Raw genomic sequence first — 20,470 nt, forward strand, 5'->3', positions numbered from 1 at the left:
ATACGGAAGGATCGGAGTGAATACAAGTGTTGCAATACATTGTTATTACGAACTTATAGGACTACTGTTTTTAGTAGGTTATTTTACGACGCTGTATCAACTTCTTAGGTTATTTAGCGTCTGAATAAGATGAAGGTGATGTCGGTGAAATGAATCCGGAGTCCAGCACCGATAGTTACCCAGCATTTGCTCGTATTGGGTTGAGGGAAACCCCCGGAAAAACCTCAACTTGCCCCGAACGGGATTCGAACTCGGGCCACCTGATTTCGCGGCAAGACACGCTAACCCTTACTCCACAGGTGTGGAGTATAGTACTACTGTTACTAGGTATAATAACTCAAAATTTTTGGGTGGGATAAACCTCAAAAGCTTCACCAAAGCGTATAGGCATACGTATACTATATAAAGTCCAAGTATATACATATATGATTCTGCGGCCAGCTCGTGAAGTCTGCTCACTCTAATATAGGTCACGGTCACATTTTTATCATTTCGCCGCTGCCCTGAACCCAGAACAAAGAGGTCAAAGTCCCTTCTGTCTGCATCGAGTTACTTCGATCCACCACGTCATGTGATTCCATTTCCGGAATGTACAAAAATAGTCATAGTTTTTAATTGACGTACAATCTTCGTCACTGATATGACACAACTGGAAAGAAAGTCAGCATTCATAAACAGTATATTCAAGGCTACCAGACGCTAATGACGTTCGTTGCTTTCTAATACCTGGCAACAAAAACATTGGCTCTTCTCGACTGATCTCGACTTATCTGATACTCATTTTAATTTGTGCACCCCGTATATTTCGTCGTCCAATATCACTACTTACAGAAGGCTGTTCACTAGAGAGACTGAATTTGCACATTCCGCTCGTATCCGGGGGTCTCAGTATCCTGATTATATTATTTGTATTGTATTGAATTTTACGTATTTACATTCCATGGTATTCGTACATCGCTTCACAGCTAGAATATGGAACATGTCAAAAAAATCTTAATAGTACTACAAAGTCTTAATAAAGTCACAGTCTAGTTGAAATATATACAGAAGAGTTTTACAATATAGTCTACTAGTACAACACAAAGTTTTATTTATTTATTTATTTATTTATTTATTTATTTATTTATTTATTTATTCCTTCATTACTTACTTACAAATGGCTTTTAAGGAACCCGAAGGTTCATTGCCGCCCTCACATAAGCCCGCCAGCGGTCCCTATCCTGTGCAAGATTAATCCAGTCTCTATCATCATACCCCACCTCCCTCAAATCCATTTTAATATTATCCTCCCATCTACGTCTCGGCCTCCGTAAAGGTCTTTTTCCCTCCGGTCTCCCAACTAACACTCTATATGCATTTCTGGATTCGCCCATGCGTGCTACATGCCCTGCCCATCTCAAACGTCTGGATTTAATGTTCCTAATTATGTCAGATGAAGAATACAATGCGTGCAGTTCTGTGTTGTGTAACTTTCTCCATTCTACTGTAACTTCATCCCGCTTAGCGCCAAATATTTTCCTAAGCACCTTATTCTCTTCATTTATTTATTTATTTCATTCACTCAACAATGTAATTATAGAGTAGGGAATAGTGATAATAACATTAGTAATACATATCGTCGGTTTCTTGGTAAAAGTGATCAAGTCACATTCCAAGGCTTCCAAGCATTATGAAAATTTAAGACATAATTTGATATTAAAAACTAATAATATAGCACATTTACCTTCAAAATAACTTATTACTAACATCTAAAAAAGTACAGTTATCTTTGGATGGATCATTAAACCTTTAAATGGCCCTTTCCCTACAATTTTGCATTTTGGACTTGGTCACTTTTACCAAGAAACCGACGATATAATGGTAATTTAAGGCATTTTATATCAATATTATTCCTTCTCTGTTGCAAACTTTCAAAATTAAAGAGAGACAAAAGAGATGAGTACGAAATACTATTTTCATTATTCCAGGAGGGATAGTAACCAAATGATTTAAGAAACAAAAATCTAATGAATCTTTTTTGAACACTTTCAATTTTGTTAAAGAGTTCAATGGAGGGGCGAAAGCAGCGGAGGCGGCCAGAAACATTAGCGCCGTGTATGGGGACAATGCTATCGGAGACAGCACGGCAAGAAAATAGTTTTCTCGTTTTAAGGAGGCTCGTTTTGACATTAGTGACACTACACGTTCAGGAAGACCTGCGGGGTTTGATGAAGACCGTTTAAACACAGTAATCCACCATGATTCACATCAGTGTACCCGAGAACTGGCAAATGTGATGAACTGTGACCATTCCACCATCACTGTCGACATTTATTGCACACGAAATCCAAGAAAAACGACCAACAAGACTGCATGAAGTGATACTACTCCATGACCACGCCCGTCCGCACTCTGCTAACCTGACACAAAATACTATCCAAGAGTTGGGTTGGAAAATCATTCCGCACCCACCTTATTCCCCTCATCTTGCACCTTCAGATTTTCACCTTTTCCGCTCTCTATCGAACAAACTTCAAGGAACTTCCTTTCCGGATGAAAATGCGCTCCGAACATGGCATTACGACTTTTTTAACTCAAAATCTCGCGATTTCTACAGGCGTGGACTCGAAAAACTACTCCAGCGTTGGCAGACTGTTGTAAATAGTGAAGGAGAATATTGTTGATGATTAACTTCTCTCTTATGTGTATCTGATGTGTTTAACAAACTTATGAAAAATCTCTACGAAATTAAGCACCAACTAATACAGTAGAACCTCTATTATCCGTGGTAATGAAAGGGGTGGGCTGAACGATTAATCGAAAAAATCGGATAATCCGTACCATAATTTTTTTTTTCGTAAATGAAGTGAATTATTCTTGAAGTTTCGTAATTTACTCCGTAGTCTTGTGTTCAACACGCAAGGTCGTGGATCAGAAGTTCGCTAATTTAAGTACGTGTTTTTAAGGAGCAGGAAAACTCCCTGTAATGGCTGTAAGCGGATAGATAGGGATAGTAGATGTCTCATGTTGGAGATTCACATGCTCTATGCACTTTATCCTTAATTTTTATTAAATCTCACACAGTTGTAACATCAGTCTCGTAATCTGATGCGAGATGAGCCACAGTTTCTCTTTCCCCAAATCACTCAATTATATGCATTTTTCGATACTTATCACAAACGTTTTCTTTTGACATTCATGGAATACATTTTATATAGAAGTTGTATAGTACGGCATATCGAACTGTAGACCAAACTGGAAGAATAAAGACTTGTAATAACACTCTCTAGAAAAAAAACGTACTAATAAAAGGTACAGTAATAGTTCATATGTTTCTGTAGGAAAAAAAAAGGGAGAGTGAGCGAAAGACAGTCGGATAATCCGTCAATCGGTTAATAGGGTGTCGGATAATCGGAGTTCTGCTGTATATCTTTTCTGTGATGTCTTAAACAATGGTCTTGGGCCGTGATAGGTATAGTCGGAGGCACCGATTTTGGCAGATGACCTCGATGACATTTCCAGTAGGCGAGCCAATATTGTTTGTGTAAGCTGCGAGAATGAGATGCGATAACATTCTGAGTCGTTCATATTTTCATAACAGCAGCTCATATCAATTATCCTTATTATGAAACACACCACGGTACAGTCCTACTCAAAGAATACCTTTAATAAATATACCAAAGACACATATAGACTACTGTAATATTTGTTTAGTTTTTGGAGGTGACTGTCCAGAGTGCACAAATACTCGGGCGTGCATGTTTATTCTTATGTCCTACCCATTCCACTGCGACAGAGATAACAGCCGATCTTGCAGCGGTGAGAACTCGCTCTCCAGATCACAATTAGAAAATCCATCTGCCAAAATCCCTGGCGCGACCTATAACTACATGAACAGATACTCTAATCATTATAACCTGATATTGATTCACAATTATTCTCACAAGACAATGGAATGGGTCTTGATCTCTATTGCTTGTAGCTGATGATAATAAAGGAACGATATTGCTATTGAAGGACTGCTAAAATGATATTTGTTCCTTTGTTTCTTCGGACTACAAATTTCATACGGTACATATGTCGAGGATCGAAAGTCGCTCTATTCAGTTAAGATGCGTTTGCTGACTAAACCGAGATTCAATTGTACAACACTTTCAGTACTTTATTAAAAATGCGTGATTCAAACAATTCCAGATTATTTGTTGCTGAAGGAATGTTATAAGAAAATCGAATATTGCCTAGGTTCTCTAACAAGGTCAGGCCAACCAAACTGCCGAGCCGCCACACTTTCTAGCGGAGTGGACTGGTTTAATTAGACAACAGTAGAGCACATGGCAATCCATTTATATTTAGAGCCATACCGAGATCTTGCGACGCTGCGAAGAAGGCGGACGGACATTGCCTTCTCTCCTCTTGTACTCTTCCATGACTAACTTGTTCGGAGCAATGTGCCTCCACTGGGACATCCCCGCCTGGCGCGATGTAGCTCTGGGTCACTTCTTACCAAGGCTACTACTTCAACCGAAACAATCATTCGGAATGAATTTCTGATTTGTTTTCCTGTAGACACATGTATTAGTGATATCGTATGCCAGGCATGTCAATTGATAATTTACAATTCATTTTTATGTTTCAATATGCCTGGTGAATTATTAAATAAGTATATAATAAATTTTCAATCTTAAGACATATCAACTTGCAAATGTTTATTATTTAATAAGATATATGAACGTTTTCGCCGTTTGGGGCATCATCAGATATAACAAAACATATAATCTGGATTTATAATAATAAATTATGCGAATAACAAAGAATAAAGAACAATGTATGTATGCAATACATGAGATTCATGAGCTTTATGTAAAATGTGACATAATATAGGATAATTGTTGATATAATCTTTAGATTTTGAAATTGAATTGGACGGATATTTTATACATACAGCTCATGTTACAAATAAAATATACAATTATGATTAAATTTGTCAATAATGTTAAAATTTTATAATGATGATTGATAAAAGAGATATTTTAAGAATACTCATTAGTTGAGGATTGTCGTAGGATATACGATAATTGCGTAGCTGATGTTCGTGTGTTATGATTGTGTTTCATTGAAAAACGTTCGCTAATGAATTAAATGTTATTTTATGTTGGAGATTGCTGTTTTAATTTATTATCTGACTTGGTGACGTCTTATTGATTATAAATGACTGTTACGTGTAATCAGATTTGTTGAGATATTTGAAATGAATGCTCGTTGGTTATGGATGTCGTGGAGTATACGATGATTTCGTAATAGATAAATCATGAATCTCATGTATTGCATACATACATTGTTCTTTATTCTTTGTTATTTGCATAATTTATTATTATAGGTCCAGATTATATGTTTTGTTATATCTGAAGATGCCCCAAACGGCGAAAACGTTCATATATCTTATTAAATAGCAAATAAACATTTGCAAGTTGATATGTCTTAAGATTGAAAATTTATTATATACTTATTTAATAATGTCAATTGATGTCCACAGGAGCAAGCGCGCGCTTTAGAGCCCAGGAGAGCCTGAGCGCTTTACAGCGGAAAGGAAAGAGACAGACGAAAGAGGTGGTATATGCCGCTTGGTCGAGCTATATTCAGGGATGGGCAGCACTGATTCAATAGATAAAGGGAAGAGAACTTATTAAAACTGTATCCATGTTAATTTTTAGATTTGCCTGAGAAGTATAAGTGCATTATAAGATGTAAGTTTTAATTTCAATGCTCATTTTTCACAAGTTTGATTTTTTTATTCAAAAGAAATATTTTCTCAACTTTTCGTATAGAAAACAAAAGTGAAAATTTCAGGTATAGGCCTATTTATTTAGTAGCCTTATAGAAAACAGAATGTTTTCGTAAATCTAATATACCATATATACGTATTACTGAAGATAGTGTATTGAAAATTTTGAAAATATTCGCATGGAAATTGTTTGTAAGGAAATGAATTAACAAAGCAAAATAATTTAATATTCTGATGATAGGAAGTTGCTCGCAAATATCACCTTAAAAGCATAATGCCATAAGAGTTTTGTTATGTAATATTAGTTACACTTAAAACAGATACAGTACCTAGGTAACTTTGCTTTGTACTGTAATATTGTTTTGATTAGTTTATTGATTACTTTTGTAAGATACCATCAATATAAATTCCAACTTATCATGTCATATTCAATCTCTTTCTTTGGAATATCACTTTCTTTATGAATGATGTGTTTCATCCACTTAATACAGTATAATATTATACTACTACGGAATTTAAGTGAATATTCCTTCTTAACTCTCTATTATGTTATTAAGATTTAAAACACAAGTGCAATATTAAGAAATCAGTGTTAGTACTTTCGTTTTACAGACAATATAGATAATATTAAACAGAAAGAAGTCATATAAAAATAACGACATAAAATTTCACGTTCCGTTTGAAGTTTGTGCACCACTGTTTTCTTAATCCAACAGGTTGTCTATTCATATACACAACCCTTCCTCTTTCCATACTTAGCGCTTGCTGCCCGCGCACGACGTCAAGGTCAGAAAAATGCGCTTGCTTTGACATCACTGTCATATGCTATAACTCGACCGATACCATTTCTAGTTTTACAAAACTGCTAGTCTTAAAGCTAGGAGTCAACGTGTTTGTACCATTAGTATCTGTACGCCAGTCACATTGCCACAAACAACTACACCATTTTAGTAGATATGACTGAAATTATGTATATTGAAATGGACAGTGACGGTGGAATGGAGAGAAGCGGAAGAATCCCGAGAAAAAAAATCTCAGGAACCTTGACTTTGTCCGCTACAAATACGTCTTCGGCATCACCGGGATTTGAACCCGTGTCCGTAGTCATTGCAAGCCAATGCCCTGCAAGAAGCCCTCCACAGGTTAGGCTTAGACCTGCACCTCTAGTAAAAGGTATCCCCGTAACATGCCATGAAGGCATTTGGGGGGCATGGAGGTAGAGCCCCATGCTTTCCATGATCTCGGCACTAGAATGAGGTGGTGTGGTCGGCACCACGCTCTGACCGCCTTTTACCCCCGGGAAAGACCCGGTACTCAATTTTATAGGAGGCTGAGTGAACCTCGGGGCCGTTCTGAAAGTTTGGCAACGAGAAAAAATTCTGTCACCACCTGGGATCGAACCCCGGACCTTCCAGTCCGTTACATGACATTAATGTCTTATGATCGAGTTTTCAATGCTGACTTTTCACTGTGCACTATATATGTGGGGTTCACAACCAGAGTGGACCAAGTCCATCTGGAATAGTTCTGAGATATTGGGTGGTATTAATAAAGATGAGGAAGATGAGTTTGCTTCAAATTTTGTGAGCTTCCTCCTTTTCCTATTAATAAAGTTGAGGAAAATGAGCTTGCTCATCAAGAGTTTCCTCCACCTTTGAGCAAGGAGTCAGCACGTAATAGTTTCCTCGCATTACTTATTAATAAAACGGAGCTTTGCTTCTTGCTCTGAAGCATTTGCTTCAAAAACCTGAGGTACTTATTTCGGTAACTCAAGCTTGTGGAGTGAAGCTGTTGTATCGAAATGGCTGAGTTTCATGAATATTCAATGGCCTCAAACATGATGGGACAGTTAGATGTCGAACTCAAATCGTCGTGTGATTCCCTCTGCCTTTCTTTTCCCGAAGACTTTACTAAAGCTACAATTCGAAATTTTCGAGAAGAATTGAGAGGTCGTGAATATGAATCATGGAATACCCTTTCGGGACGGGGAAAAGGTGTTGAGATGTATAGCGAAGTAACAGCCGCCAACAGTTGGATTGCAAACAAGAAAGGACTTTCGACTAGTGAATGGATATCTAGCCTGAAAATGACAGCAAATTTAGCAGTTGTTCGTTCCGTTCCCGGCAGATCTCTCGACGGTACCCGGCTGCAGACATGGCTGCCCGGAGATTGAAACTTTAGCACACGTCTTGGGATTCTGTGAACAGGGATTGCTCTTGAGGAACTCTAGACATCATCTTATAAGGTCCAAAATTGCTGCCGCATTAAGAACTAAGGGATGGATAGTAGAAGAAGAAATCTCCTGTCTAGCTGAAAATGGGTCAACGAGACGAGTAGATATTTTAGCGTACAATGCTGACACTAAACAGGGCATCATTGTGGACCCCACGATACGTCTTGAAGCAGAATGTCATCAGTCAGCCGAGGTCCACCTTGAGAAGAAGTCGATCTATGAGCCTACAGTCAACTATTTCAAGCTGAAATATGCCTTAATTCACGTTGAGGTATTCGGCTTGCTCATAGGTGCTCGAGGGACTATACCAGCTTTTTTCGAAGAATTTCGACGGAAATTTGTTCTGCCAACATCTTTGAGGGATGACATTGTGATAGTTATGTTAAAAAAATCCTACCAAATCCTAATTAATCACATGGTGCCACATTAATAGCAATTGTAATGTTTCACGCCCTTTTCTTTGTTTCCCTTTTTTAAAATTTAATATCTATGTTTACATATGTATAATAATTTTTTTGAGGATATACTGAGTCCGTAAGGGCTACCCTCAATGGGGGGCAGTTTAGTATTATTATTAAGCACAGAGATTCACTTTCGAGAGATAAAAAAACTTTGTATTGATTTAATCAAGAAAATTTGGATTAACAGACACAAACCAAACCAGAGGCAGTGCATTTAAATATTTTCTTAACAATTTACAGAGGCTAGTGCTGTTGAAACAATTACTGGTGGCATTAAAGAAACATAGAGAGTATTATAAGAAAAAGCGTGCAAGACTCTCTGAAAACAACTATCAAATCACAGCTGATCACATACGGAATGTCGAATACCTCTTTATTTACAACTTATACACAAATGTAAATTACATGAAATTATTAGTTCAAATATTATGCATTGGAATGAAATGGAATTTCGGGAAAGAGGCACTATGACCCAGCACTGCGACCTATCAAGATCTATTGCGCTAACCCTCAAGCTAGGCGCATTCCCAAACTCACACCGGCTGACTACACTAAGGTTCGCTATGTATCCAGGTTTCGAGCAGGCAACCCCACTCATCCTTAGGCCAGCCCCCTCCTTACATCGCTAGCCGGCATTCGAGGAATCCTATGGAATAATGACGAAATGGAGTAATGTTGACAGAATGATGTAAATTCATAATCAGGGGGAAACCGAAGAACTCCGAGAAACCCAACTGCAACCTTGTCCGCCACGAGTGTCACTATGGGACCAAGAAAATGTTTAATTCCGAAATTCCAGTGCTAGCATGATGATAGAGAAGAAATTGGCCATACAGTAGAACTCCGATTATCCGTCACCCTATTAACCGATTGTTGGATTATCCATCTGTCATTCTCTCCTTTTTTGTTGCAGAAAAAATATTGAGTACTGCAAATACATTAGTACCTTTTTTTATAGAGAGATATTACAAGCCTTTGTCCTTACACATTATGATATACTGTTCGAGTGACCTGTTTAATTTCTCTGCAAAACGTCTTCCAGAAGTGCCAAAAAAATACAATATGTTGTGCTGAGTAACGAAGAGAAGTGCATATAATTGAGTGGTTTTGGAAAAGAGGAACTGTGGTTCATCTCACATCGGAATAGTTACAACTGTGCGAGATTTAATAAAAAAACAAGGATAAAGTGTATAAATTACTTAAATCTATAACATGAGACTTACAGTTTTCCTATCTTTCCACAGAAATCCATCATAGGACATTTCCTTGACCCTTAGAAACCCGTCATTGACATTCATTCATTCATAGTGTTCTGTCACTGCAAACCCAGCATTCACCAGTCTTTCCTATTTTCTGCATTCCTCTTAGTCTTCTCATATGATCCGCATATCTTATGAGGCCTATTATTTGACAACTTCTTCTGTCCCGAAATCTTCTCCCGTTCATCATTCCTTCCAGTGAATCCTTTAGCAGGCAGTTTCTTCTCAGTCAGTGACCCAGCCAATTCCTTTTTCTCTTCCTGATCAGTTTCGGCATTATTCTTTCTTCACCCACTCTTTCCAACAGAGCTATCAGGGACTGGAATGCTTTACCTGCAGACTTAACTAAAGGCTTTACCAACAACCAAAAATGCATTTAAAAATAGGCTTAAGGACCTTACTAATAGACGTTAATTATACACAGTATTTAAAGAGTGTAAATGATATGTTGTTATTGAAGTGTTGTATCAGTGAAGAATTATGTTGTGTCAGTGAAGTGTGTTGTATCAGTGAAGAAGTATGTCGTGTCAGTGAAGTGTGCTATGTAAGTGAAACGTGTTCCTGTCAGTGAAGCTTTATAGTTTATAGTGACAGTGCAAAGTATTTGAACAGTGAAATGTTTTTGAAGTGTTAGTGAAATCAGGATAGAATCAGTGAAATGTGTCGTAGTTCCAGTGCAGTGAGTGAGTTGACAGCGAAATGAGTGTAATGTTGAAAGGTACTTGTGCAGATATGAACATATACTCGTGGGTTTTAGTTCGATCTTAGTTTTAAGATACAAATTAGAATATTTCAAATGTTATTTTAAGTGATCGTTTCATTTAATTTAGTATATTCCCTGTTGTTGTTATTATTATTAATTATTAGTATTATTATTAATTGTATTTTTAATTAATAAGTTTATTATTGTCATTATTGAGTGTAATTAGTTACCACTGCCACCGGGTATATACCCATTGCAGTGTGAATACATACATACATACATACATACATACATACATACATACATACATACATACATACATACATACATACATACATACATTATACTTAAAACTTCTGATCCACCACCTAATGTGTTAAAACACACGACCACGGAGGAAATTACGAAACTGCATTATGCAACACTTCATTTATGAAAGTCTTCTATAGTATGGATTATCCGATTTTTTTCGATTAACCGTTCAGCTCACCCCCTTCATTACCACGGATAATAGAGGTTCTTCTGTACTTTCAAGAAGAAGCTTGATTCGCACTCTGAGAAAATAGTAACATGCGTTACAAGAGCGGTATGTTGACGTTTTCATGGTCGAGGAAAAGATTGAAAAAGCGAAACGTAGTTGAGCTTTTTAATTTCCGAGAACATGAAAACAAACATACCGCTCGTGTATCGTACATTATTTTGTGCGAAGATCGTATATTGCATACCTGAAAGCCGAATTTCTAATTAGTTGCAATGAAATCTCCATGTTGGTTTCTGTTTAATAACGGCAACTTCGGAACACCAAAATATCTTTCTTCGACATTGTTGCTATAAAATGTTTTCTGTGTTTACTATACTCCAGCAGGCCGTGATATACGTCTGTCTTTTTTTCCCCCCAGTCTATAAATGCGAACTTAAAACAAACGGTAAGGTTATGTAATGATTTATTTTTCATTTTAATATTTTAACAATATTATTTATATAACATATTGCAGTAATAACATCGGCATCTGGAATCTTGTTGATTTTTTCACGGCTTCCTTAATGTTACTTGTATCAGGAATGCAATAAGTTTCGTGGAGTAGTAGAATTTACTTAATTTTTGCAAATATTTAAAAACAATAATTAACATTGCAATTTAGGTGAAATTGCAGTGGTAAGTTTCCAATTTATAATTATTACTATATTAAACGCCTCTAAAAATAATATGTTAAAAGCCTAAAGCAGTAAAATGAATGTCGCGCTTCAGCGGTAAGAAGAGGGAAATTGTTATGTGTGTTACGTTGGGAATACTGAATGTGGTATTTCACACTTACCACGTATTGGTTCTGTGCGGAAATCAAGCAAATACGCACGATCTCGCACAAAGGTAGTTTATACAGAAGACTGCCGAGCTAAAGGTAATGTCTCAAACTTACCTTCAGTTATTCTTCGCTGTATATCTTGCAGCACTCATATCACAACGTAGTCTACTGTTCGACTAGTTCAGCTCAAGCGTCTGAAGGCACAGCAAGCAGACAGAAGGGCAACATCACGAAGCGAGCAATGCAGACAGCCAGGCTCCGCACAAGACGTTGCAGACTCCGTCCGTAACCAGTCACGATCTTGTGACCAAGTCTCGTTGCATTTCTTTTTTATTCCCAATAACAGTCATACGTAACCAAGCGACTGTGTTTCGCCCCGGGGCTCGCGACAGACCGGCACGGCACACACGGTGCTAACGATGTGTTTGTACCGAAGACCACGTCAAATGTACTCTCAACACAAGAAGGAGAGCATAAACGTGTTTATATCGATCACCAGAAACTGTGAAAATCAGCAACTCTACTGCCAGAGCAATGAATGTTCTTAAAATCGTACAGAAGTAGTATTAGTTTCATATGATATTCTTATTGAATTTGATATTCCCAAGAAACTAGTTCGATTAATTAAAATGAGTCTCAATGAAACGTACAGCAGAGTTCGTATAGGTCAGTTTCTGTCAGATGCGTTTCCAATTCACTGCGGGCTAAAGCAAGGAGATGCACTGTCACCTTTACTTTTTAACTTCGCTTCTAGAGTATGCCATTAGGAAAATTCCAGGATAACAGAAAGGGTTTGGAATTGAACGGGTTACATCAGCTGCTTGCCTATGCGGATGACGTGAATATGTTAGGAGAAAATCCACAAACGATTAGGGAAAAAACGCGAATTTTACTGGAAGCAAGTAAAGAGATAGGTTTGGAAGTAAATCCCGAAAAGACAAAGTATATGATTATGTCTCGTGACCAGAATATTGTACGAAATGGAAATATAAAAATTGGAGATTTATCTTTTGAAGAGATGGAGAAGTTCAAATATCTTGGAGCAACAGTAAGAAATATAAATGATACTCGGGAGGAAATTAAATAAACACAGAATAAATATGGGAAATGTCTGTTATTATTCGGTTGAGAAACTTTTATCATCCAGTCTTCTGTCAAAAAATCTGAAAGGTAGAATTTATAGAACAGTTATATTACCGGTTGTTCTGTATGGTTGTGAAACTTGGACTCTCACTTTGAGAGAGGAACAGAGATTAAGTGTATTTGAGAATAAGATGCTTAGGAAAATATTTGGGGCTAAGATGGAGGAAGTTACAGGAGAATGGAGAAAGTTACACAACACAGAACTGCACGCATTGTATTCTTCACCTGACATAATTAGGAACATTAAATCCAGACGTTTGAGATGGGCAGGGCATGTAGCACGTATGGGCGAATCCAGAAATGTTTATAGAGTGTTAGTTGGGAGGCCGGAGGGGAAAAGACCTTTAGGGAGGCCGAGACGTAGATGGGAAGATAATATTGAAATGGATTTGAGGGAGGTGGGATATGATGATAGAGAATGGATTAATCTTGCTCAGGATAGGGACCAATGGCGGGCTTATGTGAAGGCGGCAATGAACCTCCGGGTTTCTTAAAAGCCAGTAAGTAAGTAAGTATGTTTGATACAGGATGCAGTAACTCTCCAAGATTTTATTTTTATAACAACAATACTAGAAATCTATACAACAAAGCAAAAAAATTGAAAAAAAAAAAAACAAAAAAGATACGATTTATCATATGTCACGAATTGCCAACAGTAAACATTAATCATTGTACGAGTAATTGAACGTAAAATGTGGACACCACAGCAAAAAGTGAAGTGCGTGCTTTGGCTTGCTGAATTTAAATCTGTTACCAGAGTTCGAAACCGATTTCGTCTAGAATTCAACGTGGATCCACCTACATCGAAATCAATTTTGCAGGAGGATAGAACTAGGCTTATTTAAAGACACAGGATCCTTGATTCCACAAACAGGAAAACATCCCAAGAGAAAAAATAACCGAAGAAACGGTCGATTGTATACGAACTGCATTCAACCGGAGCCCAATGAAGTCCATAACGCAGACTATGTAGTCATCAGTTACAGATTCCCAAATCAACTGTCCATGACGATCTTAACAAATGACTCAAACTACATGCATACAAGCCCCAGCTTCTTCACCGCATTCCGCCAAACGATAGAGGATTAAGACAAAATTTTGCGACTAAAAATTTTGCAACGCATTGACGAAAAATCCTTCATATCTTGAGGAAATGGTATTCAGTGATGAAGCTACGTTCCATCTTTGTGGTAAAGTTAACCGTCATAACTGTCCATATGGGCATGGATAAATAGTCTATATAATAGGATGCGAAACTGCGGTCAGCACCATCTGGATTTGGGGGTTTTAAATAAGGTGATCAGCGCACCCTGTCGTAGGTGGTGAATATTAGAAGTACGTGTTGGGTACATTACCGAGAGTTCTCTATTTATCCGTACGAGATATTGCTGTACGGGAGAGTCGAAGATGAAGATGGCGGACTGAAACTTGCTAATAAGTGAACATAAAGTGATACGTGTGTGTATAAGCAGTGTATGTTAAACAGTGATGTTTATGGACGTTGTAAAAATAGTGTTGTTGAATGTATTGTAAAGTAATAGTAATATAATAAATTGAACTATCTAAGTAGTTCTTGCAGACTTTTCCATACCCAAAGAATACAATCCCAATTATCTAACCTTTTGCTTTATTTTTTGTCTCTGCCTGGTTATATTTTAATCGGGTAGTGTAAAACACATCGTCTCTTTTATCTTCTGTTGGCTCCGGTAAGAATTTTCAGTAGAAGATGCTGTGAGGAATAAAACCGTAAATGTTTTACTTTAAATTGGGTTAGTTTTGAATATCGATGAGGGAGGGACGGAGGGAATACTTTCTGCACAGTTTAACATTTTTGTCACCAGGTGCGCTGCTAAATGCATGGAGTAATTACTCTTTTCGCTACTTGGTGCGCTGCTAGATGTAATAACGCCCCTCCCAGAAATAGATGGCAGCAAGATCAATTTCTACAACAGCGCCTCTAGTATGTGTTACGGGAAACTCATTAAGTTTCGCATCCTATTATATATTTATTCATGATATGGGAGTCTGAGAACCCTCGGGGGTAGTGGAACGCCAGAGACACAGAAAAAGTTAATGTTTGGATGGGGTTAATGCACAATGCAATTATTCATCCATTATTCTTGTTAGAGAAAACCATGACTGGACACAGTTCCCTTGAGATGCTACCTGCTACCTGTTTTGCAGTTACAAAATAACGGTATTATCGTGTTTGAAGTAAGAAATTTCTGAGAGACGAATATTGTCGGAATTTTTACTCTGAGTTTGCATTAACAAAATAATAATTAATATAAAAACTACAACGGATTAATAAATTTAATCAACTCGATTATTCGATTAAATATTATTGATCGATTAATATTACAATAGAAATTGACCAATTAATCGATTAGATCCCACAACACTAATATTAACCATCATAAAACAAACCCTTTCTGATGGCTCATTCTTTTCTCTATCGCACAGCTCACATTCCAGGTTTCGCCTCCTCAGACAAAATTGTGTTTTGTTCTCAGCGAGGTCACTGGATCACGTATTTCTGTTGCATACAAATGCGAAGAGCTGAGGAAGGAGATTTGTCACGGACGTAAACAATATTGTATAACGGAACAGACAGTCAATTCTTACATTTTTCCTTCTTCACCTCTACAAAAGCTTTCAGAGGCGTTGCTTTAACTGCCAACGTACACATACTTCTTTTATATTTGTTTATCATCTTTGTAAACTACAAAGACTATTCGGGAATGATGGGATAGTGATGTAATGGTAGTAGAAAGTAGATTTATCCATAACAAATCTCATCAAGTCGAACTCTGGGTACATTCTGGTGGAAAGTCGTTATGTGACAGTTAGGACTGGGGTCTGTGGGGTTGCTCATCTTCCGGGTAACAACCTGCTTCATTTGTTTGTAAGTTTTCGAGTTCATTTTGTGACGAATTCAAAATGTGTTTTTTTTTTTTCCTTACATTGGCTATGGTAAGCGCTCTGAGACTTCCAGGAGGTGGAGAAAGTCGGAGGAGTAATCATACACAAGTGTAAGTGAAAGTGTGAAAGTAAATAGCGGCTTCACAGAATTGCGCGATCAGCCATCAGTGCTATGATATAATGCGAGCAGAATACGGCGGCTATTGCCTCGATACTAAACAGGAATAATTATTACAACGCCTGTATTCCATAACAATAAAAATTATAATGCATATGTCAGACGTAATAAATCCTCTTACGCATGATCCTCGGAGCCATTCATTCGGTGAAAATGTGGTTCATCGGGATTGAATTAATCCGGATTTCCGGCTTGATGTTTTTAGCACTGAACCTAGAGCCATTTTAAAACCCACGTATTTCATAAATATTATTATGCATGGCTGAAAAGTGTTAGGTGAATAAAAACAATGAGCTGGAGATGACGCTTTCGTAACCGGGAGATCGGGACATCGATTCTTCTCGATTTCAGCTTTATATAACGTCAAGTTAAAATGACATATATGGTTGATAAGAATGATTTTAAGACCTGAACCAATTCTTCAGTACAAGTGTAGTACTTAAAGGGAGAGGATAGTATTTTTTGGTGAAAAGTGAGTAAATTAAAAAAAAAAAAAACTTTAAAATGCTCTGTGATGTGTGTGGAATGCATAGCATAATATTTTGTGGGTATTTGTGCCCTTATCAGATGTTGAGACTCCATTTTTGAACTTCCTGCGTTATGGATTTTTAAATCACGCGACCCCTTTTATTTTTGCTTCCGGTAAATTGAATTTTCAAAATTTTTTTTCTTTAAAATACCCTTTGATATATGTATGGAATGCATTGCATAACATTTCGTGGGTATTTGTGCCCTTATCGGATGTTGAGACGCCATTTTTAAGCTTCCTGCGCTATGGATTTTTAAATCACTCGCAGTCTTTTATCGGTTTACGGTAACTTCATTTTTTTGCTACATTGCCAGACAAAAATGGATATAATTTCTGAACTATTAAAGGTACATGCATGAAATTTAGAACACATATTCTTTAGACTATTAGGAAACTTTTCTCTGTAACAGAATTTTGTTCATTGATTTCATTTTAAAACTACGTCCGTTTGTTTCCAAGAAAGGAATTCAGAAAAGTGTTATTAAATTTTAATTGTTTATTTTACAAACCTAGGGACTAATATCAAAATTCTGTTAAGACAGTTTGTAGAGCATGCTTTTGCAAGTACATTGCAAAAAAACTGGATGAATCCACTTTTAAAAACGGTTTAGATATATCGATTTTAGTAAAATCCTGCATTGGGTATTTTTTTTCAAATCTGGGCCCCAAAATAATTTTTTTCGAAATATTTATTTTTGGTTGAGTTTCTACAGGTATGAGCTCTCTACATACAAAAAAATTAATATTTTACACCAAATAGGAAAAAAGTAAAAAAAAAATACCGCCCTCTCCCCTTAACCACAAATCTTTCATATCAAGGTCGAGTTTAGTTGCCCTCTCCCCCCAAAAACTTTCACCCACGGGCTGTCAGCGGAACAAATTCTTTTTAGGGGACATATATAATGTAAACGGCTGCCTAGGCCTATTACATTCGACTGTTACTCGTGAAATATGCTAACATCACTATATACGAGTATTTCTATCCTTTGTTAGTTTAACAGAAACACACAGCCGGCCACTGTGTACGCAACAGCGACATTGCGCAGTTTTAGGGTCATGTAAAAGCAGCAGTCGTGAGTTCGAACCTTAGCTACGGCATGATGTCCTTTGTTTTGTTTTAGATGGAGACTCAGAGTCGCGCTGTCCCTACGTCACAAGCTTCACTGCCTAGTGGAGCTCGAAGAATCCCAAATAATCATAATACGATAAACCAACTAAGAGTATAAAAAGCAAATAATGTATAAAAAAGAACACTTTACACTATCTCGAGACCATCATTTTTAATGTTCATATTGACGAGGTGGTCAAGCAATACATATGTGTCCACACCTGTGGAGTAACGGTCAGTGCATCTGGCCGCGAAACCAGGTGGCCCGGGTTCGAATCCCGGTCGGGACAAGTTACCTGGTTGAGGTTTTTTCCGGGGTTTTCCCTCAACCCAATACGAGCAAATGCTGGGCAACTTTCGGTGGTGGACCCCGGACTCATTTCACCGGCATTATCACCTTCATATCATTCAGACGCTAAATAACCTAGATGTTGATACTTACTTACAAATGACTTTTAAGGAACCCGAAGTTTCATTGCCGCCCTCACATAAGCCCGCCATCAGTCCCTATCCTGTGCAAGATTAATCCAGTCTCTATCATCATACCCCACCTCCCTCAAATCCATTTTAATATTATCCTCCCATCTACGTCTCGGCCTTCCTAAAGGTCTTTTTCCCTCCGGTCTCCCAACTAACACTCTATATGCATTTCTGGATTCGCCCATACGTGCTACATGCCCTGCCCATCTCAAACATCTGGATTTAATGTTCCTAATTATGTCAGGTGAAGAATACAATGCGTGCAGTTCTGTGTTGTGTAACTTTCTCCATTCTCCTGTAACTTCATCCCGCTTAGCCCCAAATATTTTCCTAAGCACCTCAGTCTCAAACACCCTTAACCTATGTTCCTCTCTCAAAGTGAGAGTCCAAGTTTCACAACCATACAGAAGAACCGGTAATATAACTGTTTTATAAATTCTAACTTTCAGATTTTTGGACAGCAGACTGGATGATAAAAGCTTCTCAACCGAATAACAACAGGCATTTCCCATATTTATTCTGCGTTTAATTTCCTCCCGAGTGTCATTTATATTTGTTACTGTTGCTCCAAGATATTTGAATTTTTCCACCTCTTCCAAGGATAAATCTCCAATTTTTATATTTCCATTTCGTACAATATTCGGTCACGAGACATAATCATATACTTTGTCTTTTCGGGATTTACTTCCAAACCGATCGTTTTACTTGCTTCAAGTAAAATTTCCGTGTTTTCCCTAATCGTTTGTGTATTTTCTCCTAACATATTCACGTCATCCGCATAGACAAGAAGCTGATGTAACCCGTTCAATTCCAAACCCTGCCTGTTATCCTGAACTTTCCTAATGGCATATTCTAGAGCGAAGTTAAAAAGTAAAGAGATGTTGATACAGCGTCGTAAAATAGCCCAATAAAATAAAAAAACACATGTACATACAGTTTGTACAGAATGAATCATAAGTATGGTCATTAATTTCAAGGAGTTAGGTCTATTTTTTAGATATTTCAAACAAAAAAGTTGAATACAGTTTTGCTCGTTTTACTTCCTTTTCAAGAAAAAAAAAACATTATTTTATATTAAACATTTCATAGCGTATTTTGGGAAAGCTACTGAATTAATTCCCAATATGCCCGGTCAATTTAAGGGAACAAGTACATATTATAATAAATGATTTAAATAATTTTACTTTTATCCTTTATATGTGCAGAAATTTTATCCGAAGAAATGCAACTTTACGGTCAGCAAAGAAATTTCAAAATGTTACATTTCTCTGGGTAAAATTTCTGCACACTTAAAGGACAAAACTAAAATTCTTTCAATCATTTATCATAATACATTGCTGTCTTAAAGTGACCAAGCATATTAGGAATTAAATCAATAACTTTCCCAAAACACGCTATGAAATTCAATACTTGGATCTCTCTGCGAAACGTTCAACTAGCAATAGAAAAAGTCCAAACTGCTCAACTTTGAACAATTCACCGTTGCTCCCCCTCCCCCCACATCCAAATCACGCTATGAAATGTTTCATATAAAACAATTTGTATCTCGAAAAGGTAGCAAACACGAGTAAAATTTGAATAATTTGAATAATTTCAAGGGAAAAATTGTTCCGGGGCCGGGTATCGATCCCGGGACCTCTGGTTGAACGTACCAGCGCTCTACCACTGAGCTACCCGGGAACTCCACCCGACACCATCTCAACTTCTCCCTTTATATCCACACAACTCGCGTGGGCTGACGAAACGCCAGAGACCCACAACGAGTGCACACAATCTCTGTGTGACTTGGAATTGTGGTTTTCTGTTAACGTACACAGTAACGTATATATTATGCAAGTCTTTCAGGTGAGGCTCCCTGTAAAGCAGATTTGAATAATTTCAAGGGAAAAATTGTTCCGGGGCCGGGTATCGATCCCGGGACCTCTGGTTGAACGTACCAGCGCTCTACCACCGAGCTACCCGGGAACTCCACCCGACACCGTTGGTACGTTCAACCAGAGGTCCCGGGATCGATACCCGGCCCCGGAACAATTTTTCCCTTGAAATTATTCAAATCTGCTTTACAGGGAGCTTCACCTGAAAGACTAGATTTGCACGAGTAAAATTGTACTCGTATTAAACTTTTATGTTTGAAATATTTCAAAGAATAACTCACTGAAGTTAATGACATTACTTACACTTCATCCTGCATAAATTGTATACCAAATTTATAGCGTCACTTTCACTGTACTTTCATTTTATTTAAGTAATATTTATTTATAAGCGTCCCAGTCGTGCTTGTTTACATACCTCGTACAAGAACTTCAGTGCAACGCTAACATAAGTCGAATTAACACAACCCATTCAGAACAAATCGATTAGGAAACGGAAGCCCTACTCATCGTGTCGA

The 20,470-nt window shown here is 37.5% G+C and overlaps 1 protein-coding gene across 2 annotated transcripts in view; it reads right to left on the reverse strand.

Annotated features, from left to right (window-relative positions):
- Ip6k (Inositol hexakisphosphate kinase) overlaps window positions 1-20,470 on the reverse strand; it is a 170,646-nt gene that overhangs the window by 47,121 nt on the left and 103,055 nt on the right. Inside the window, exon 1 of one of the 2 annotated variants that reach the window (XM_069844530.1) lies at window positions 11,836-12,020. The exons of the other annotated variant lie outside the window; for it this stretch is intronic. The gene's annotated coding sequence lies outside the window, so the exon portion shown is untranslated. Of the gene's footprint in view, window positions 1-11,835; window positions 12,021-20,470 lie in introns of those variants that run through there. 2 annotated transcript variants of the gene reach the window in all.

This window comes from Periplaneta americana, chromosome 13 (genome assembly GCF_040183065.1).
Source record: "Periplaneta americana isolate PAMFEO1 chromosome 13, P.americana_PAMFEO1_priV1, whole genome shotgun sequence".
NCBI classification, from domain to species: Eukaryota; Metazoa; Arthropoda; class Insecta; order Blattodea; family Blattidae; genus Periplaneta; species Periplaneta americana.